Below are 24069 nucleotides of genomic sequence, written 5' to 3'. Positions count from 1 at the left end.
GAATAATAAATCAACAATTCACTGGCTTAAACTAGTGGCCAATAATTAAATTGCTAATGTGTGTGGGATACAATGCCCCCTAGCTTACTTTATATGGTTGATGCAAGTCAAAATGTAGTTCAGGGACCAATACGAGACGAATGAAATGCCCTTTATAAAGCCACTGTACTCGAAAGCGACTCGCAATTTCCTTTTTACAGACATTTAGACGTATTTTATTCCCTATAAACCATGAGCACTCACTGACGTCCCTACCAATTCCTAACCTCTTGCACACTCTAACTTAAGATATTTTCCAAATGTTGGTATTTGAAATCACTGTAGGTTTTGTTTGGATTTAATAATAATAATAATAATAATAATAATAATAATAATAATAATAATATAAAAATAAACACTTTGTATTGTGTTGCATAATAATATTTTTAACAGTTAAACACACTGCGCCTGGGGGTTAAAACACATTGAAAGAAATGCAGATCAATTATTGATCCCCTATGTGAAACTTCAGCAGTGCACACAATAAGGATGCTACCCGCCTTGAAAGTTCCTTGTATGTTATTGCTGTAATGTGTCTCAGTAAGATATTTCAGAGAATGAAACTCCAAAATCTAATCAGAATTTAAATGTGTGAAATGGTGTTCTTTGCTGGCCCATGCAGCAGGCATTGAAATGTCACAACCCAACTGTAATAAGGTATTTCATTTACAGCAGTGTTGTCGTTTTCTTATTGCAGGTGAGTACTGAAGTCCCAGCTAGACTGTGATATATGGGCTAAAGAAACCCTGCCTGCATTCTAAGGATATTGAAGAACACTGTGACTAAATAGAGGAATAAGGCTGAAAGCTGGCTTCCTTTAACAGCTCAGAGGAATCTGAGGTGGCCTGCAATATTCTCATAACCCACACAGCATGGGGTATTCTATTCCTATTCTATTTCTAGTTTCTATTTGAAGGAGTGTTGGAGGCGTTGTAACCTGAAGGATTCTCAGCGCGCAAGTACCCATAGAGGCATAAAGAGATAATGTGTCAGCATTAAAGGAGAGCAAAGCTATTTATCAAACAGAAAGGTTTGTAACTTGTTCATGAAGTGCAAGAACTCAGTGATTTCTCTGATGCAAAGTAAACGGCTATTCCATTGTCTGGTGTTCAACACTGAGCATGGTCTTCCGAAAGTGTTATGATTTTTAAATCTATGGATTGAGATTCAATAGCATGGAAAAGATTGATGGCCTCAGAGATCCATAAAGGATGAAACACTCTTTCAGAAAGAATTTGTGCTAAAGAGAGTCTTGTGGGTGGACCTCGGTGAATTAACCATGATCCTAGCATTATTCGGGAGCCCATACAATCTCTTGTGAACCAGAGTGTTGTGATCCCATTTAAGGCTTTTAGTGAAGATTCAGACTGCAGAGTTCTGCAGCAGCTGCAGTGGTTGGATGACATATTTAGCTGACCCAGCTAATAGACTGTCAAAGAGGTCAACTTTGGACCCAAGATAGCTCTTACAATCGTAGCCCTGTGGGATTCAGGTAGGAGGAGTCATTGTTGTCTTAGAATCATTAAGTGTTAGTATTGCTAAAATCGTTACTTATTTTGCATGTCCTGGTCAACAAGGCAGCAATATAACCATACAAAAAAGTCACCTTTTCAGAAATCTGTAAGAAAGAGTTTAATTCCCTGGAGAAGAACAATGTATCTCCATCTCATGGCGGTTGGACCAATAAGCTGGTTTTCGATAAAACGTGGTCTAAACCCAGCTCTAGCCACACAGAAATGTTTTTAGAAAAGTGGATTGGATAGCTCCCGGCTGTCTTGTGGGTTTCTCTTCAGTTAAAAAGTTACCTGCACACCGTTAACATAGTTCTGAAAGGCAATGTCCATATTCATCAAAAGATTGGGCTGAGGTTTCATGTAAATTTTAAATAATAATTGTGACCTACAAGATACCTGAGGAACAACACAATACAAGCCCTTGTCATTGGAACAGAGCTCCTTCAGCTTTACTCTTGATCTTCAATAAGTCAAGTATCTTTAAATCAATGACAAGCTGAGTCCAAAGCTGCAGCAACCTCCTTGAGTCAGTTAAAGAAAACCTCCATGATCCAAGGTATCAAATGCTGTAGACAGATCCAGCAACACTAGCATACCAATGTCACCTACATCTGCAGCAGTGCGGGTACTTCAGTGAGAGACATGCTGGTTGGGGCCTGATTTCCCAGCAGGTCAGGCCTTCCAGGGGATCCGTGCCCCTACCAGCATTCTCGTACTATGGCACTCTGGACCCCTGTATTTGGAATGAGGCCCATTATGGTGATTTCTTTTACCTATATACTTGTCCTGCACTTCTTGGATGTACTAAGCACATTCTCTAACTAGCGCACTGATGCCTGAGGGATTGGTGAGCTGATATAAATGTGATAATAAATAAATAAATAAATACCCAAACATCATGATGAAGCAGAGATCAGATATGAACAATAGATGAGGAAAATGTAATAAACCTCTTAACTAAGACTATGAGAAGGGTGACCAAGAAAAATGCAAAGCACGCAAGCCCAGCCAGGCTAAAACAGGCGAAATAGGCTTCACCACTTAAACCCAACGGTCAACTATAGATGACGAAGTCACTGTGACCCCCAGCGGCTGATGGGAGCTGAAGTTGCTATGTGTGGAATTACCAATGTCCATGTGGTCATAAAACCTCTATTACAAAATTATAAATGCAGTGTCCAAAAGAGCCAGCGACTCTTTAAATGTCAAAGGATAATGGACTAGTAAAAGCAAAAAAGATGTGCTAAAAAATAATATACATATAAAAAAGAACGCTAAGCAATACCAGTGGTCACACCATATCTCCCTTAGCATTTGGTCCCTTAATCAGTCAGATGCAATCATCATTGCATGTGTTGATATGTTGAATCAATTGGACTTTCACATTAAAACACGATTTTGTAAATCAAACCCATTCAATCTTATTAGCTGGAAAAACACCTGTATATCGCTTTTGGTGGCATTTTAGAAACGTTGTACCAGTCCAGGGGCAATTAGCATTAGGCAAAAATGTCCTTACGTCAAATGACATTCTTTAAATGTAATTCCGCACCGGGGCAACTTTTACCATTGTGCTAGTCCTTTGCAATGGTGTGAAAATGCATTTAAAAGATACGTTTTTTGTATTAGCGCAATGTTTGCCCCAGTACTGATTTTACTTGCATGATTGAAAAGTTTCTGTGATGGTGCCAGTACTGTCTTACAGATACGTTATATAGTTAAATAAAAGGTCCATGTACAATGTGGCTTTCAGGTTTAGAATAATTGGCATTGTGCAACCCGATTCTTGCTCCGCTCTGGTAATGCCCAGATGTCCAGGTGCAGGGGAGTTGCTAGTTCTGGAAAAGACCCGGGGCTAAGCTGATGTCGGAACTGTTGGGACTGGGGGCTAGCTAGTCTTTTGGCTGTAGCTCCTGAGATTCTATCCGGGGCTACAACCAAAAGATCAGGGGCTATAGCCCCCTTAGCTCCCCCTAGCAACGCCCCTGTCCAGGTGTATACTAAATAATACACTATGATACATTTCTCCATATCTACCATCTAGTGAAGTCACTGTGAATTGTCTTTAATAAATAATCAAAAAGTAATCCGAAAAGCGTGTCATGATTTTAATTAAGGGTTTTAGTAGCAGTTGGAATGCTGCAGAGTGCAGCCCTTCACACAATGGTGGCCTAGGCAGCAGCCGTTGCAATGTCACAACTCCACTCAGATAAGACTAGCGATGCCACTCTTAATACTGGTCTAGACCTGTAGTATTCACAGTTTTCAAACAGGTACTTAAGGCCTTCGTGTGATATTCAAACCGTTGTATTCAGATGTTGTCTGCCATGTATCATAACAACCACCTCAGCCATATTAAGCATGTGCAAGTCTATTAACAAAGCCATATTTGGCATGTGGAACAACGTTAATTTGAACGGAGCTGGGAAAGGTGACAAATATGCTTTGGATCAATGGAAAAGAACATTGTGTAGTATTAGGAATAATGGAGCCTAATCCATTGATTAACTTGTGTAAGGCACACTGATCTCTGTGGCAAAATGTAACTCTGCTAATTGATTCATTGTTTGTGAGATGTCTTTGTTTTGTCCATGGGGTGGATTACAACTTTTTGTTATACCTGAGACAATGGCAGAGGTCCTGACCTTGCATTTAATGATAAAAACGAAAAAATGGAAGTCAGATATTAAGCTTCAGGAGTTTAGGCTTCAAGGATAGCAATACACAACTGGGAGTTTTCAATCTCAACTGATTTATGTTTCAATGAAGTGTTAAAGACTGCAGGAGAGAGTATCATTGCAAGATATTTGCCCACTTCTGGGCATATGCTGGGGAACTAGATGTATCTTAAGCCATAACTACCACTCCAATGATCTAAAGGGCTATTAATGTCATGGATGCCTGACTGAAGGATTGGTCCCTGTGGAAAAGGTGGAAGCACAGCATAACACATGGCTATTTTTGCCATTGGAAAATCTGCAGCAAAGAGGTCCTATGCCTTGCTCTGTGTCATACCCTCACCAATATGGCCGACACCATGCAGCAGGGCCAAAACAATGCTGTGTCCGAGATGACGTCACTCCATTCAAGGCAATTCCCTGCAAATGGATGCATCATAAGGGTCACCGAGACCGGAATAATATGTGTTGTAATGCAGAGGTAAGTGCTCCTGTGTGCAGAAGCTCTGAGTATACCTAGTACTCTGTCTCCCCTCCTTGTATACCCGTTCTTCTGTTCCACTTTCTCTTTATCTCCGTGGACTTCTTCTCCCACCTCCTTCCTTACCTGAGTTGGTTTCAGCCGCTGCTGTTTCCTCCAAGGTGACGCTTCATTTTCCAGTTGACTGCAGCACAGTCTTCATCACTGCAGCACCCTAACAGCTGGAATCAGCTCTTATTTATTCAGACCACAATCTGCACCTGAAAGGTGTTTTCCTGCTGGTTTATCCCCTGGTGGTCGCTGTGGGGCTCCCCTGCCTTTCTGTAATTCGGTGAGCTGTTGGGGCACTACTGGGTGCTGACCATTTTCAGCATTACCGTCTGATGTATATTGAAGCACAGGTAGGTGTTGAACTGGCCATAAACCTGACAGTTTCTGATGCCCAAAGAGGAAATGAATGAGCTACAGCAGCTGGTGGCTGCAGTGCAAGCTGTTACTTCTGAAGTGCAGACTCTGAAAGTGGAGAATTCTAATCTAAAGCAGGTTGTAGTTATTCAACAGTTCCTGGATGCTCTTCTAGGTAGTCTCTCTTCCGGCAAGTTTCAAGGAAGGCCACAAAAGGTTGCAAAAGTTCATCGATGCAGGTATGGTGCATTTTACTTTTAAGGCTACCTTATTCTTAATGACTACTCAGGGTTTCTGAAAAGGCTAAAGGCTATGTTCAGAAGACCCGAGCTGACTTATTCTTCCAAGGAAGATTTACTAGACCTACATCAAGGAAACCAAGATATACTGATGTACTGAGCCACTTCAAACAGCATGGCCTGAGGAGGCACAAATGACACTTTTTTGTTGTAGGGGTTTAAATGGGCACCTAATAGGATAGTTGACTCATACACCAAGGCAATACTCTCTGACAAAATGAATCACCTTAATCCTTCAATTGGATTACAGAGTGTTGGAAAGACAAATACAAAAGAGAAATAAATGTGATAACACATTCCGAACTGCGTCATTCTTGTCCCTGTCAAAAAGAATGGATGTAACTGAGCCTATGCAAATAGGAGCCGCACATGGCCCACTCACTAGAGAAGAAAGAAAAGGGAGGAGGAGGACACACGTGTTATTTATTTATTTTATTTATGTATTTATTTATGTATCTGTTGATTATGTGCCAAAAGCCCACAGTTCTCGGGGAGCACAAGGAAACTCAAGACAAAACATCAAAGGCAGGACATGTATGTATTTCAGTTCAGGCGACTACTTAGTTCGATATTGTCCCATCGCTCCACGCAGGCGTTCGGGAAACACCACTTTTCGCTGTAACTGGAACAATCAACCGGGAGCCCATGAAGAGGTTGGCCATTCCTTCTCTTCTGTCACATACGAGAAGCTCTAAAGCAGAGTTACTAGCCTTCAAAGTGGTTATCAACACCTCAAAGACTTCCGCCCTGGAAGAATTTGCATTAGAGGACTGCAGTGCTGCAGGTGTGTTTATGGACAACTCCTGGGCTAAGGAGCACAATATACCTTTAGTGCTAAAGACAAATTGCTCACTGGGGGAAGGCATTGAGGAGCAACCCTTAGTTTCTGGTCCCACTATAAAAGCAACTACACAACTGCATTTGAGCATCTGTGACCATTGAGAGCTGCAATGCCTTGATCATATTCAGGTGACTAATTTTCCTCTTACACTAGGACTTCTGTGGCTACAAATCCACAATCTGTATGCCAATTGGGCATCAGGAACCGTTTTCTTTGGTCAGATTATTGCGTTCAGCACTGTTTTTCTGTTCATGGTTCCACCACGGGCTGGTGTACTTAATAAGAAAAACAATCAGCCTCTCTGAACCACATTCATGTTATTCCCCATCAATAGCAGGAATTTCAGGCTATATTTTCTGAAGATACTGAAGGAAAAATGCCTCCACATTGTGTTCAGGATTATGCAATTGACTTAATAACCAATGCCCATTCACTATTTGGAAGGATGTACATATTGTCTGAAACCGAGAAGAGGGCACTTTATGAGTATATACAGAGCAACAGGGGTGTTGTCAGGTCTGGAAAAGATCTGGGGATACGCTCATGTTGGGACTATCAGGACTGGGGGCTAGCTAACCTTTTTGGTTGTAATCCCTGAGCTTCTATCCGGGGCTACAAGCAAAAGACTCAGGGGCTATAGCCCCCTCAACCCCCCCTCCTCAACAACGTCTCTGCAGAACAACCTATGAAATGGTGTTATAACCACCTCTAAATCTCCTGCTGGAGCATCTATCTTTTTTGTATCAAAAAAGGACTGTTCGGACCTTGATTAAATTACAGGGGTAAAAGAAACGTTGCAGTAAAAGACAGATGCACCATGCCACTTATGGCAAACATCCATGGTGCAAACATGTTCTCTAAACTTAGTCTGGGGAGGCCTATCCTTTAATCTTAATAAGACATGGAGACGATAGAAGATGGCTTTCCTTACACTCTTTGGACATTACAAAGACAGGGTCATGCCCTTTGGCCTCACAAACGCACATTCTGTATTCCAACGATTCATGAATAGTGCATTTTCCTATCTGCTGCACCTTTCCATCATCATTTACTTAGATGATATATTGATCTTTTCCAGGAATCTAGCACAACATGAACTGCACATCAAAACTGTGTTACAGTGTCTTTGTGCTAACCATCTGCTCACCAAACCAGAAACAGGTTTCTTCCACCAGACATCTGTTCCATACATTGGGTACATTTTGCCAGTTGAAAGAATTGCCATGCTCAATTGAAAGATGTCGATCAACCAGGCGGTCCACGATTGGTGAAGGAACTCTAGCGATTCCTTGATGTAGCGAACCTGTATTGAAAATGTGTACCATTCCACTTAGAAAGACCTTACCCATGACAAGGCTATTAGAGAAAGGAATACATTTCCTTTGGGGCAATAAAACTGAGGAAGCATTTCAAACCCTTCCTGACTGTTCCTATCCTATGGCAGCCCGATTCCAGTAGTCCCTCTGCGGTCGCGTCAGACGCTTCCAATGAAAGGAGCAATACTCAAACAATCACAAGAAGACAGCATCCCATCGCCTACTTGTCTTGCACACGCACTGACTCAAAGCAGAACAATGCAGTCTTTGAAAGAGAATTGCTTGCCATAAAGCAAGCTTGTCTAGAATGGAGACTCCTCTTGCTAATGTCTCCTCATACAGTCAAAGTCTGAGTAGATCAGAGAACTCTTCAAGTGCTACAACAGCTTGTGTGCAGGAAGAGTCGCTAAGCAAGATGGGCCTACTCCTTCTTGAAATACAATCTCACCTTCACGTATTTTCTTGCAAAGGAAAACATAACTGCTGATCTCCTATCACGAAAAACAAGCATAGTTCCTAAGATCCAGGTACCAAAGAAGATATTTCCCCAAGCCACTTTTATTTACACCGTTACTGATTTCCTGCAATTTGTAAGATCTGCTACAGCACTGAATGACTCACCAGAAAGTAGGATCTTGTTGGAGTAGAAGACACTCAGAAAGGACCAAGACCTTCTGTTCCACAAATAAAATGTATACATTACAACCACAGACTTACAACTGAAAGTTGTAAAATTGATTCATGATAGTACTTCTTCACAAATCAATGTGTCTTTAGCCTTAGCCTTCATCAACCGTCATTTTTGGTGGGCCAGGCCAACAAAGAATGTACATTATTATGTATCTGTGTGCAAGATAGACCTGCAGGGTACCCCCAGATGAAACCTACAGCTCTTCACAATTAACACTGATTCGGGCCAGACCTTGGCAAAGGATCTCAACCAATTTCATCATGGAGTTACCACTGTCAAAAGGACAGACAGTGATTATGGTCATGATCGACACCTTAACCAAGCTGGCAGACTTCAACACATTATCCCAGGTTCCTATGGTACTAACCATGGCAAGATGTTTTGGTGAAAATATCTTTCATTTAAATGGGTTACCGGATATCATAGTCTCTGACCGAGGCCCACAATACATATCTCGTTTTTGGTCTCATTTGTGTAAGCATACAAAGGGCCTTGTCATCTGATTTTCACACTCAAGCAAATGGATAAACAGATAGACTAGACCGGTTGTTAGAACAGTACATTACCAGTTTCGTGTCCACCTCTCAGGATCACTGGGCTGAGCTCCTTCCAGTAGCAGAGTTTGCCTACAACAACACAACACACTCCTCCATTGACACCTGTTGCTTTCAGTGCACCTTTGGCTATCATCTCAGGTTTTTTCCACAGTGCTTGAATCCGACTTCACTTTTCTGACTGTGCATTAACTTATTTCAGAAATCCATGAAGGACACAAAAGAGCTGCAGCCTTTTAATGGAAAGCACAAGTTTGAGACCACAAGCAATCCGTCTAACCCCTCTATTCCATCGGAGACTCTGGTTTGCCTCACTTTTTTTTTTACCATACTGGCTGGTACCATCCAAGCTGTCACCTAGACATTTTTGTCCCTTTTCAAATCATTAAACGTCTCATCCCTGTGTCCTTCTCTCTCAAACTGCCCAACTCGTGGTCTCAAATCTATCCTGTGTTCCACGTTTCCCAGTTGAAATCCAATGTTAAGTATTGCTTCCCTGGCAGGGCATCCAGATTCCTGTTCCCATTATGACAAAATATGGTCCAGAGTATGAACTAACTCACATATGTGACTCTCGGTTCTACCACAGCTGTCACCAGTATCTAGTGGACTGGAATGGATATGAACCCTTTGATCATTCATGGGAAAAAGCTTCTGGTGTTCATTACCCAGCTCTTCTGCGTAAATCCCTTCATTTCCATGTATGGAAAACTGCTCCACAAGCCATGGGTATACTGTCAAGAAAAAGAAAAAAACGATTGAAGGATTGGTACCTGTGGAAATGGTGGAAGCACAACATCACACTGGGCTCCATTTTCCTTTGGAAAATCCTCAACAAAGATGTCCGTCACCTTGCTCCATGCCAGACGCTCACCAAGATGGCTGATGGTATGAGGCACAGCCTAAACAACGCTGTGTCCGAGGCGACATCACTCCATTGCTGGCACAGCAGTTTAGCGGAAATGGATGCATCATAAAGGTTTTGAGACTGGAGTGATACGAGTCTCATGCACAGGTTAATTCTCCTGTGTTCAGATGCTCTGAGTGTTCCTAGTACTCAGTCTCTACTCCTTCTGTGCCCGGTGTTCTGTTCCACTTCCTTGTTCGGACTCTCCATGGACTCCTCTCCCTCCCTCAATTCCTCCTTACCCGAGTTGCTTCTGGCTACCTCTGTTTCATCCCAGCTGATGCTTAAGGTTTCAGTCCACTGCTGTCTTCATCACCACAGCATCCTATCAGCTAGCCCTATTCTTCATTCAGGCCACAATCAGCACCTTGGGTGGTATTTCCTGCTAGGCTTGCCTTTGGTGGCCGCTGTGGGGCTCGTCTGCCTTTCTTTAATTCGTTGGGAAGTTGTGGCACTTCTGGAGGCGGACAACTTTCGGCATTACCACCTGCTGTATATTGAAGCACAGGCCCATGTTTCAAACCTTGCAGTTTACCTGGCCATGAACCTGAAAATTAACACTTTTTTTTATTTTTTAAAGTACAATAATATGTACGGTCTATACTTCATTGAATTTCACATGCCTTTCTCTTTGGACGCACTAGTTTTCTTTTTCTTCGGTAATGTTCTGCGAACAGTTTTTCGTGTAAGTACCAAGTTGATTGACATGTTTACAGGAAAGCTGTTTTCGATTGTTGAAAAGACACATTTGTATGAAGATGAAGGACATTGTTGCACGACATTTTTCAGGCCTGTGCTTCATGTATAGAATGAGGTCAAAGCTGTGAATTGGGGAGCCTCCACCTGTGGCAGGTTGTTGCAGGTGCTGAGGTGTGCCAGGGTACAGTTCTGGCGTGGAGCTCTAACTCGCTCTAGCAGGACAGCCACAGGACTGGTGAGAGATGGCTAGGAACTGTATAGACGGTGCTCCCATAGTTTTTGTATTGATGGTAAAAGTGGCGTTTCAATTACACATTATGGGCCTGATTCATAGAAGTGTTTTATAATGGCGCAATCCCATAGGAAAACATTCCATTAATCAGGCCCAATTGTGTGCGTGCGTGTGCGCAGGAAGCCTGCCTTGTTGCTTTTAATTATTTTTTTTTATTTTTTGTTTTGTTTTATTGGTTAAGTATAGTTAAACCTTAAACATTACATCCTTATTCCTTTAGTAAAAACATTGTTCCTTTGTTAAAACTTCCTTAGTTCCAATTTTCATCAAACAGCAATTACCAAATCATTGTCATAGTCTCTCCGTTATCTTATGATCCACTGCTCCATTAATTCAAGATTTGGGCAATCAAGGTAACTCGATACTTAATTATCTAGGACTAATCTTAACGTTCTCTTACAGATCAGATCCTTACTCCTCCTGATTCAAGTTCAACATTTCAACAAATGTTAATGCATCAAGAGTTTTGCCAATTTTTTCCAAAGTGAGGATTCTTTCCCAATAGTTTTCTTCCGTCTCCTCGGTGATATTCATTATGTAGCTTCCCATATAGATCTCTCTTTTGCATTTTAAAGCTGGGCAAATTAACATAACATGTCTTATCGTTTCCAGTTGGTCCTTCCGTTTACAGAACCGACAATATGCAGCTGTTCTGTCAATTTGTCTTCTTTTCCATTTCACTTCTCTGCTATTCCAGATGTTGAGTCTGCAACGCAGCAGCAGGTCCCGGTAATGCTCAGTTGGAAATTTCAACAGATATGGAGGTAAGATGTTCAAGCCTTTTTTTTCCCAGATGATGTTATAGCATAGATTTCTTTTCAATCTTTGTTCCTGGGTTTCCTCCCAATCTTTTTCCCGAATCACTCTTTTTGCTTTATCCAGGTTATTCTTTAGGGTATCCTCCTCGAGATTTACTTGCTCCAACTGAGCCTTACATCTGCTTTTCCAATCATTAAGCATTTTGTCTTCATTCAGGATGTTCGTCTGGGCTAGAATTTCAAATGGTTTTGATGGTATATCCAGAATGCACTTTCTATACAATGATAGGGTTTTCCAAAGTACGACAAAGTTTATTGATTGGAGTATGAGCTCAGTTCTAATGAGCTCCACTGGTAATGAGGTTGGTAGGTGCAAGATTTTACACCAGAAATACGCTTCACAGAGATTCCAAAACCTCCCATCTAAGGGCTAAGAGTGCTTCAGTGCCATAAGCGATGACCGCCACCACTTTTTGCTTGTAGAAGGTTACAATTGGAGTTAAAGAAAACTTCCCATATCTGCGATGTAAGCAAATCCCTTGGTTTGTCAGAGCCACTAGTTTTTCCCGGATCAGAGAGTAGTGCGCCTGTTCGTTGCAGTTTTTGTTTATCATTATCCCCAGGTAGAGTGTCATTTCTACTTCTTCCAAATTCTGGTTTTCTAATGACCACCTAATAGTTTTTCTGGACTGTTTCCTGCCCCGACTAGATTTCATAGTTAAGATCACAGATTTTTTGATATTCATCTTCATGCTATTTTCCTTTAGGTAGTTGTTAAAAGTTTCAATCCGTCTTTGTAGGCCTATTGGTGTTTGATCGATGAATACCGCATCATCAGCATACAGCATCCAAGGTATTTCTTTTCCATTTATTTTCGGCGGAAATGCGCAAATCTTCTCCTGAGCTGTGTTCATGTCAGCCATATATAGGACAAAGAGGAATGGGGCTACTGCACAGCCCTGCTTGATTCCTCTAAAGGTTCTAATCCTCCTCGAGAGTCCCCCATTGCTTGTGATTTGGACTTTAATTGAGGTATCAGTGTATAATGTTTTAATAGCTTCAAGTAGATCCTTAGGGCAGCCCCAATTTCTCATCTTTGACCACAAGAGCTCTCTATTGATTCCATCGAAGGCTTGTTCGAGGTCAATAAATGCTAGATAAAGCTTTTTTTCCCAGCTAGTGTCTTTGCCTTCAACAAGTTGATCAAAAATAGATTCAAGGCGGTGCCAACTCCATTTACAAAGGCTGTCTGTCTTTCGTCTAGGATTTTCGCCTCGGAGGCCCATTTCTTTTAGATCTCTCAATAGCAGTGATGCAAATAGCTTGCCAAATGAGCCTAGGAGCGCTATGGGCCTATAGTTCCTAGGGTTTTCACGATCTCCCTTCTTATATATCGGTACTATATAAGCCTCCGTCCATGTAGCTGGTATTTGTTTGGTTTTCATGATTTGTTGAAATAGTATATATATTAGATCCGTCCAGGTCTCACAGTTTTCTTTTAGTAATTTGTTGGAAATGCCGTCTGGGCCAGCTGCTCTAGGTACTAAGTTTTTTTATCAGGATTCGGATATCATCCTTATCAAAGTTCAAGGCCCAGGGAGTTGAGTCCGAGATCTCTTTTATGGTTTTTCCCCCACTTTCAACTTCATAAAGAGCATTGTAGTGTTCAAACCATTTGTCTTCTGAGACTTTATTGATACCTACGGCAGATTGATTGTGCTCTCTGTCGTTAAGTAAGTCCCAAGTACTTCTAGCGTTGTTTGTCGATATGGCTGCTATCATTTTTTCGGCATCTCTCTGCAGTCTTAGATATCGAGTTTGACTCAGCCAGTTTTTATATGTTTGTTGACATTTTCTCTGGAGTTCGTATCTTTCTGGGCCGTTTTTCTTTTTTATGAGTCTCAATTCTGACCTATATTGTTTCCTTCTTAACACAAGTTGTTCATCATACGCAGGTTTTTTTTTTTTAATGTTCTTTTTTTATTTGGATCATACTTAATCTCATGGGCTTCCAACAGCCATTTGTAGTCAACCAGCTCCTCATTGTTGTTTATTGCTTTTTTATATCCTAGTACTAGATTCGGGATTGCCTGATTTTTAATTCTCAAACGGTTTCTTCTCCCTGTAGCCTCAGTTTCCATTGTTCTTTTGGTTCCTCTATTAGTTCTTATTTCCCAGACGAGTTCAGTTGCTAACAGGCAGTGTTCACTACTCGTTTGTTTTGTTATTGTAAAGGAAAGTATCCACTCCAACGTGTTTCCTCCCACAAAGCAATAATCTAAGCAAGCACCTGATTTCCCACTGTGCCAAGTATTGGCCCCCTGGAGATCTCCCTTAGTCTGGCCATTTAACATCTTCATCTCACGGATTCTCATTTCTTGCATCCATACTTTTTCCTTTCCTAGCAGATGTTCAGTAGCTTTGATCTTACCATCTTTATCCAGCAGTTTGATATTAAGATCGTCATTTAATAATATCAGCTGGCCATTCCCCTCCATCATGGACTGATCAATTACCTCCATGATTGACGTTATAAAGTTTGTCTGACCCTGCATATTCTCACTCCAGTAGACATTATTCAGGACCATTTGTTTCGGGATTTTTGGGCATTCCACTTCAGATGTTACTTTCAGGATTTGCACATAGGGGTTTGGTGTCAGATGTTCCATTACTTTTAGTGGACATTCCAGTTCCTTAAGTATCATGAGGCCTCCAAACGGTCTTCACTTTGGCCCCTTCCTAGCCGGGTTTGTGTAGACCTCATAGCCCTCGCATATATGGGGTTCACGTAGCCATGATTCTTGTATTGAGATAAAATCATATTGGGTCAGGAAATCACTAGAGAGCAGATGTTTGAACCCTCTTGTGTTCCACGATGCACAAAGGATCCGGTTCTGCTCATTCTCCGTACTCTATTGTTTCTTCTTGGAATTCAAAGCATTTGCCATCCAGGCCCATTCCTTTCCCCGATTATCTGCTTTAGTGGGTTTGTTCTTATCCCTCCTTAAGTTTTCCGAGTTATCCACTGTGAACATCAGGGTTTTCAATATCTCCTTACTCTTTTTGGTTGTTAAAGACTCTTCTTCCTGAGACTCTTTCTCTTGTTTGCTTTTTCCATTGTTTTTCTTCAAATTTTCCCCCGGAATTATTGATCTAGTTTTTACTGAGATTTCCTTCTTTGTCTCCTTTCTTTGTTCTGTTTGGGCTTTTTCTTTTAATTGTCTAGATTCCTCGCCCAAGTCCTCCAGCAGGAACCCTCTTTTTCTTAAAGTGTCTGACACTTCCAAGAGTTTCTGCTTTGTATTTGTAGATGACAAGTGCAAGATAACTTGGTCTAGCCTCTGTTCCTTTGGGAATTCCAATATTTTTATATCTTCCGTTGATATCGTCCTTGGTGACAGGGCTTGCTTGCAGAGCTCCACCACGTAGCTTCTATTTAAGATCACCCTTCTTGGTCCATTTGCAGCCGTTTCTAATTTTAGATAACATCCTTTGAGTAAAATGGATTTCTTCGGGGGTGATTTTAGCGGTAGCTCTTTCCTTTTCTTGACTTCACTGTCCTTTTTTTTCCCTTATCAGTTAATTCTTTAAGACAAGGGTTGTCCTGGATTTTTTTTTCTATCCTCCCTCCATTCACCATTTCTTTTCTTTTTTGTTCCAGTGTCTTAAATCTAATAGATTCCTGGTCAGAATCCAATTCAATTTCATTTTTGCCTGGTCTTCTTTCTTTTTCCCTGATGTTTTCTTGGGAATTTTTCTTGTGGGGCTTTGGCTTCAGGTCTTCCTTAGATTTTTGGGTTAGGTCTACTGTTTCCCAATTGTATAAAGTTTGCCAGTCTAAGATACTTATGCTATCCCAGTCTTCCTTCTCACTATCGGATTCCATCAACTCAATAAGATCACTCAAATTTGCTTGCTGTTCTGGATCCTCCCTGCTTTCTTCCCTTAACACCTTTTCTTGATCTTTTAGTCCCTCGGTCTCTATATGTCCACTCATATTCATCTCTCTTCTAGATTTCTTAGCACAATGTGTGTTCTCTCTTCTTGGTGGAGTTCTTAGATTTCTCAAAAAGGCTCTTGAATCATTTACTTTACGTTTAAGGGATTCATTTTTGTTTTTTTTCCCTTTTTCATTCAATGCACTTATAATCTCCTTACAATTTCGATGGGTCGGATCCTTCGGCATCGCCCCTGCAAATATTGCAAAAGAAGATTGTTCTAAATTTGCAGAGGTCAGCTTGTTAGTCTCCTTTATCCCGGACGGGATCAAGATCACCTCCTCTTGATGTTGCTCCTTTTGATTCGCGAGGTTAGTTGCATCCTTTTTCAATTTCATTGGTCCCTTGCCTTCTTTAAGTTTTGTATCAGGACAATCCTCCTTATTCCTCTGGTTGTTGTGTTTGTGGGTGCTTCTCATCCATTTACAGTCTTCTAGGACTGCTTCCATTAATACAGATTTATCAGTCGCATCTCGCCTAGCTAGATCACTGAGGCGAGATTGCCAAATTTGAGTTAGTTCATCTTCTTTGTTTGTTCTTTCATTTAAGCTCTGCAGGACCGAGGTCATATTAACATGATTCTCTTTTATTTGAGTGTTGCTGATGGTTACCTCTTGAACAGAATCTTTAATTGCCTCATAGAGCTTAAGAAAAGGGGCCAATGTTATAGTTAGCGAGGACATAACCACTTTTTCAATATGGTTCAAGTCTTTTTCTCTTTCAGTTTTACAGGCCTCAGTTATTATCCTTAGAATTTGTTTATTCCATAGGTCTCCTGTAGGCCTGTTTTCCTCTTCCAAGTTTAAGCGGCTGGCTAGATTGCTTCCCGCGTGGCCCTTCCTTACTTCTGCATTTTCCATACCTTCATCCACCCTAACCACTGGCAAAGTTTTATTTCTCCCGTCCCAAAGTGGCAAATGAGTTCCTTTCAGGGCTGTCATATTTTCCCGATGACCAAAAGGAGGTATGGCGGTATTCTCAATCTGTTCTTTATCCAAGGCAGCCATTTTTTCATTGATAAAGCAGAAACTCCTTCTTTTTCTCTTCCTATTTTATCCGTCACTATAGTGATGTCTTGCATGATTTTATCTGCCAGGCATAGATTACTCAAGCTTGCCGGTACAGTGTCTACCGCACTGTTGTTATTCAATCTTTCTAATGGCCTCCGCCCTCCCAGGCGGGAATTAATAGATCCTGTGTCGTAGTCATCTGTATGAACTCCTTTATTTACTTCATTTGGGGGATTTGCAGATCGATTCCCCTTCCCCTTTATGGGGCTAGCTGCTATGGGGCATATCTTCAATGTGGGACTAATCCTCTCTTCCCTATATGGTTGAGAGATGTCTATAGGGTCTTGCACTATCATTGATGGCCTTCTGAGGTCAGTATTTTCATTCTGATTGATCGAGTCCTGTAGAACGTCTTTGATATGTCCCAATTCCAACAGGTCCCATTTGTCACCTTGATCCCATGATGTTTCTACTGTTTTCTGGCTATTTACAATACTAGTCACGCCAGAGCTAAACTGTGCCGCTGGTGGCCTTGTAGGGTTTTCTAGACTCATGTCCAGTCTTTCTTGAATTATTGATTCACTGAGGTCCACCCCTATCCCATCTTTAGGTACTGTTCCGAGGACCTCATCCTCTGTTTGTAGCGTCTTCTGATTACCTACCATGTCTTCAAATGGATTAGTTGACAATAGGTTTGACTTTGTTGTCTCCTTTTCCTGTGTGGAGATAGAGTCCTTACCTGCTGGCACTTCATCAGGTGGAGCTACTTTCTCCTTGCAAATATCCTCAATTGTTATTTCAGCTACTTCATTGGATTCTAGAAGGCTTTGTCCAGCTACTTTCCCCTCACAAGTCGCCTCAAATACCGCCTCTACCTGGCCTGCAAATGTTGATGGGGAAAGCATTTTTATGATTTCTCTTTCCGTGGGGATGGTACGTGCCATGGGTAGTTCTGGAGAATTAGGTGCCAACCACAGCTTATCACCTTTTTCCGCCAACTGTGAGAGTGATTTTTCCATATTTGATTGATTGTCTCCCACTGATAAGCTTTTCCTTTTATCAGTACAAAATGCTAATCGGCTTTGTTTTAGCATCGTAGTTCTCAAGGTTTGCTCCAGGCTCCCATTTACTTCTGGGAGTAAAGCAAATCTCTCTCTTACCTGCAGGCGTGTTCTTAATCCTGTTCCTTGCGTACCCTTTGAGACCGGGATTGACTTCATTCTCTCGAAGGGGTCTTCGTTATCCCTCGCCTCAGTAGCTTCCCGCAGCTGGTGGTCAGGCAGTACCTGTACCGCCACCGCAGGCAGCCAAACAGCCTAACAGCTCCTTCAATCCACAACAAACGATGCCCTTTGCGCGCCGGGCTTAGCGTGTTTATCAGAGGTGTAGCCAGGATAGACTACCAAACGGGGCCTGATGCTAATGTAGTTGGGCCCACTGCACCGACACAAATATCTGTAAATGCCCACACAGCGCTGCTGAGTGGGCATTTACAGATTTTAGGTGGACCTTGCCCCCTCAGGCCCTACCCTGCCTACGCCTCTGATGTTTATGTGTAATATAATTTTCACAGTTGCCGCTTGCGTTCGAAGTGTTGTGTTAGTCCTTTTTGCCTGCGCTGCCGTTGCTTTCACTTATGTACTGCACGTGCATTTTGTGGTTCTAGGAATGTGGAATACCTGCACTCTTGCTGCCAGTTATGATAGAAAATTGTACTGGTGTTGGTATGCTGGTGTTTTTATGTGAACATTCCCTTTGTGCTGCCTGTGATGTAAACAATCTGAGGATTTAAGAAGTTTGCAGTGCAGCTGCCGACGTTTTAACTGTTGTGTATACTGATATGATATGATATGGCATTTGTAAAGCGCCTATACACAAGTGTTTCACTGCATGTGTGAGCCTTGAACTGCTGCCACCAGTTGTCTTCCTGTTCTATTTAAGCGGGTAAAGCTTGCTCTGCTTCAAAAGGTGCACTGCCATTTGAACGTATTTGTGACCCTAGCAATGATTTTGCCTGAGCTCTGCATGTCCAATTTTGCGGCTCAAGCATTTTTTCCAGACTGGCACACTTCAAGTGTGCCGGTGGAGCCACGGATCTCCCAGCAGGCCTGACCTGCTGGAAGTTCAGGTCCCTACCTGCAAATAAATGCCTGAACCATCAGCACTGTTGCTAACGGTGCAGGTGATTCAGGAAATATTGGGATATTGGGCAACAGAGACGGTAAGTGCAGTTTGCTGGTATCGTGCCGGTAATATCAGTGGGATACCGGCAAGAGTATAATGAGTGCCATAGTGTTGTACTAGTTATGTGTACTGATTGCAGCTGAGAAGGCAGAGCACAAGCATTGTGCCCCCTACCTCTACCTCTCTGATTGTCTCCTGCTGCTGAAGCTGTGTTTCTGCACATAAAATGAAGGAAAGAACTGGCAGGTTTCTACTGCAGTGGGGATACTTGATAAGAAGTGCAAATATCAGCGGTGAGCGTGTTGATGCCTACAATTCCTTTGGCAAGGCGAAAATGACGATCACTGAGCGCACACTGGCGCTGCAATCTAGAAAGCCTACTACCTTCTTAGTGGCCATTTCGCCATTCCGCAGTGCACATCCATTCACACCACAAGATGTCCGACCCTTCTTGGGTTCCAGGAGCCACATTTTGCCAACCAGCCAGCAGCATGTCCATGATTGTCTGCCTCTAAGCCTTTAGCCAATCAGAGGCGGCGGCAGGCAGAAGCTGTGTCCTCCATCGAAAGGCCCTGTCTGGGCCTTTCTGTGCCGAGGAGGGCCTGAGGGACCCCTGCCTCTGATCCCCTGAACCATGAATCATTTCAGCCGGTGCCCAAATGAAACTGTGCCCTGGCACCATCACGCTCTCCCTACATCAACTGATAGCACAGGCCAATGTGCTGGTCTTAGAAGCAAAGCCACACAGGGCAACAGAGGTTTGAATCCCAGATCCACGCTTAGAAACCAAACTCAGGTACGATATTAGGCGTGGTGTAAAAAAACAATAAAATAAATAAACAAGTGAGTAATGGCTGAACTCTCCCATTGACTCCTCCACTACCAAAACTGAACCTTAACTGTCTCTCTCACTCCGACTTTCTGTCTAATCCAACCTCCTCTTTCTCATTGCACTTGTGTGCCCTGTTCTGAATTTTGGACCTAGGTGTGTTGCATCCCACATTCTGCATTGCATTTCTGTGCCCTGTTCTGAATTTCAAAAACTAGGTGTGTGTGTTTTTAACTTCCTGCACCCCACATTCTGCATTGCAGTTCTGTGCCCCCCTGTAACAACTAGGCCACCTGGTTAGTGGGATAGGACTCTGCAACCCCTCTTAATTTCAACTATCCTCTGCCACTCTGATGGCACTTACCATCTGTCTTGTCTTCTGTAACTGCTACACCATCACCTACCCTCCCCTCTCTCACAAGGTCTGGAAGAAAAAAGCACAAAAAAGATATCCTTAGAGCCAACGTTGGTCTACCCATCGCAGACACTTATGTCAATGCCACTTCCAGACAGGCTTCACCGATATCCTCCTCTCTTTCCCCTCTGTAGATCTATGGACTCCTCATCTTATCTCTATTCTCACCCCTTTCACATCCTCTCCCATTAATGGTGGTACCAAGTGGGAAGTCTTCCTGGCAGGCTTCTCATCATCACATTGCTTCATTAATGTATACCACACTGGCACATTACTGGTTCAGGGTCCTCACCCCAACCTCCTTCTCTTTGACCGGCACCTGCCATCCCTCATTAACTTGCCTGTCTCACCTGTCTCTCCCCCTTTCTCTGTCCCTCCCCCTCCGACTGGTGTACGATGCCCCTGAACTCCTCCTCGGAAAACCTTAAAAGGTGGAGACCTCCTTCACCTGGCCATACTTAACGCCTATTCAGCCAAACCCTCCGCCGACATCTGCCTCCTTCTTGAAGACATTAACCTTGACATTCTCGCTATTACTAAGATGTGGTTCATTGCCAGATCAGTCTCTGCTTTTGACTCTCTTCTCCCCAATGGCTACAAGATCTTTTGAAAACCACTACCTAACCATGCTGGTGGTGGGGTTGCCTTAATCTTCCAGAGTGGGTTCCTGCCTCCCTCATACTCACTCAGCCTTACTTTTCCTTTGAGAGCCTGGTTTGCAAATTGGTATTCTCTCCCTCCTCTTCTCTGACTGTTGATATTATCTATAGGCCCATTGGCACTACCACTCTCTGAATGGGCTGACTTCTGTTCCTCTCTCCTCACTACCACCTCCATTCTCCTTCTCTTGGGTGACTTCAACATCCATTTGGAATCCTCTACCACAGCATCTACCCTCTTCCTTGACCTATGCACCTCCCTCTCCCTCTCCATTCTCCCGTTGGGTGTAACCCACTTGTGAGGACACACTTTTGATGATCTCATCCACTCTGATCTTTCACTATCCCCTCCAATGGTCACACCCCTTTCCTGGTCAGACCACTCACTCCTCTATTCTTACCTGGGTCCCCTTGGCTCTCTGACCACACATCCCCCAGCCCTGCCAACCTCGTTCACAAACCTCTGTCCGATTAAATGAGTGTCAGCTGCTGCCTTAACATCAACCTTCATCCCCTCTATCCCCCAAACCTGACTGGACCTCTGACTCTGATCTCAACATCCTCCATCAGTCCATTACTCACATTCTGGACATTCTTGCCCCAGTAATGAGGATCCACATGAAACCTGCCACTAAGCGTAACACCTGGTATGACTCCAAATTTGGAGCCCTGAAACGAAAGTGCAGAGCTGCCAAATGGAAGTGGAAAACCTCAGGGTCACCCTCTAACACACTGGCCTGCCGCCTGATCCAAAGGCAATACAGACTCTCCATCCATGGCAAGAAAAGGGCCCACATCCAGGCACAGTTACCTGATGCATCCAGCAACTTGGCTGAACTCTTTAGAATCTGCAGGGAACTAGCCAACCCTTCCGAAATGTACTCCTCTCCTCTTCCTTCCCAGGCTCACAGCAGCTTACTGGCCACACACTTCACCGCTAAAACTCTGGACATCCTAAGCACCCTTGCTACCATCTCCCCCAACCCTTCCCTCACTCCTTTGCCTCCTTTGGCCTCCCACCCTCCATCTTCCTCTCTCTCCTCCTTCTCCCCTGTCACACCTGATGAAGTCACTATAGTTGTCTGCTCTATGAAGGTCTCTTCCAAACAGGTATCCCCTTGCTCCTCCAGAACCTTCAAGAACAACATTGACTCTCTTGTCCCTGCACTCAGTGATTTCTGCAACCAATATTTTGCTACCGGATATTTCCCCTTCTCCCTTAAGCACTCCTTTGTGTGGCCCCTCCTGAAAAAAACCTACAGCAGACCCTAACTGTACAGCCAACTACCACTCCATTTCTATCACCACCTTCCTTGGGAAACTGCTGGAGAAGCTGGCCTTTCCCCCAACTTGCCTCACACAATGAACTTGTCAGCGGTCTCCATGACTATCAATCTGGATTCCAAGCATCCAGATTCACAGAAACTGCTCTTCTGAACACCCATGAAGAACTGCTCACAACTCTAGATGCTAACTCTGCAGCTGTCCTCGGTCTACTTGATCTCTCCTCCTCTGCAATTGACACAATCAACCAGTCCATCCTCATAAAATGGCTCCATGATACCCTGGGGATCTCAGAGTGGGCACTGGGCTGGCTGACCTCCTTCCTAACTGACCATTCATCCTAGGTAATTCTGAGCACCTTCTCCTCACCTACCTCCTTCTCCAGTGTGGTGTGTCCCCAGGGCTCAAACCTCTCCCCCTGGCTCCTTAACACTTAACTTGCTCAGCTGGTAATCCTCATTTCCTCACTCTCCCCCGAATTCCAGTTCTACATAGATGACACCCAACTCTTTTTCCAACTTCCTGCTGACCCCCTTGCATCTGCCATCGACCTGGACTGCCTATCTGCCATCCAGCCTGGTGCATTTCCAACAACCTCTGTCTCAATGCCAGCAAGACTGAGATCCTTCCTATTGGGACCCCTGCTCCCTCTTTCTTCCCCTCACTCTGGCCACCCTTTATGTCCCCTTCCATTCTCCTTCATCTGAAGCCAGAAAGCTTGGAGTCATCTTCAACTTCTCTCTCTCCTTCCTCACTTGCACTTAGGACGTTGCCAAGAAGTCCCACTTTCAACTCTTCCTTCTCAAAGGAATTCTCCATTTTCTCAATTTCCCACAAAGGCCCAATGTTACCCGAGCCCTGGTTCTCTATAGGCTTGACTATTTCAATAGTCTTCTCCTGAATCTACCCTCTTCCACTCTACTACCCCTCCAGCTAATCTGGAATAGGCATTGAGACTTATCCTCATCCTCAAGCCCAGTGACCACATATCTACAGCCCTAAAAACGTGTCACTGACTCCCGGTTTTGGCACAGATTATATTTAAATCCCTCTGTATCATCCACATGGCTGTCTGGGGCCTTGGACCACACTATCTGCGACATACACTCCCTCTGGACCTCTACGTTCCTCTGGCACCAACTCTCTGTGTGTAAAGTATTTTGCTAAGCAGAGGGCTGGAGGAAGATCTCTCTTTTTCAGCTGGCTCCCTGTTGTGGAACAACCTCTCCCTTCCTCTTCCCCTTGAGCAGGACCTCCTCAAAATCCAGAAGCTCCTCAAGACTTTCCTATTCACCTACCCCTTCCCTTCTTCCTCCTCTGCTAATTTCACAGTCATTGTGATTGGTGACCACGGCCCCTGTGTGTCCTTCAGGGTCCTGCCTTCCACACACAATAGTCCCAGAGACTGCCTAGTCACAGGACTTGCCTCAGCACCCACCTGCCTTCAACCTGTAGGCTTGCACTTATATAGCCAATGCGGCTCGAAGCCTTGTAGCACTTATTACACTAGGCACTTACATCTGCTCCTCACCCATGAGCGTGCACACTCTACCACCTACCCCCTCTCCCCTCTTATACATGCACTGGCATGTTCTGAACACTCACAAGGCATAGTAGGTTTGTATATATCCTCCACTGTATTTATTGTTTCAATCCCATTTTGCCTCACTGTTGCCCGATGGGCGTTTTGAAACATAATTGAGATACTTTATAAGCGCCTAACAAATGCATAATAAATAAATAAAAAAGGTGTCAACCTCATACTGCTGCTGCCTGTGGTGTATCTGTTCTGTGTGTATTTGTGAACACACATGCTGCTGCTTGGACTGTACATGTCCAGGGTACATCATGTGCGAATCTTGCACAGGTCTCATGCTCTTCCTGCCTAGTCCACCTCCCCAATCCCACTGTGACAGTGAAGTACTCTGGAAATAGGGTGGAATCAGGAGTGAGAGGGAAGCCACTCAGTCGCCCCTACTCTATTCTGACTTGTTTTTAAATGGAAGAAACTGCTCCTACCTTTCCCCAGTCTTCGATGCAGATAATTTTTCTCAGGAGAATAAAGGGAATCATACCAAAATGTCTCCATCACAATTACGACGGATGAAAATGCTGACTTTTTTTTTGACCCCCCTTTACACCACATATATATGTGGGGGGGTATAGAATATAATATTAATATGGGGGGGCGATGCGGCGGGTCTCCCCAAACATAT

General features: G+C 43.4%; 1 protein-coding gene across 1 annotated transcript in view; it reads right to left on the bottom strand.

Moving 5' to 3' along the window:
- The window catches only part of ANO3 (anoctamin 3), a 2087603-nt gene that overhangs the window by 1077724 nt on the left and 985810 nt on the right, over positions 1 to 24069 (bottom strand). The window lies entirely within an intron of this gene.

This window comes from Ambystoma mexicanum, chromosome 11 (genome assembly GCF_040938575.1).
Source record: "Ambystoma mexicanum isolate Mex_15411 chromosome 11, UKY_AmexF1_1, whole genome shotgun sequence".
Lineage (NCBI taxonomy): Eukaryota > Metazoa > Chordata > Amphibia > Caudata > Ambystomatidae > Ambystoma > Ambystoma mexicanum.
Note: the sequence above shows the minus strand (reverse complement) of the source record. Positions and strands in the feature narration are given on the sequence as shown.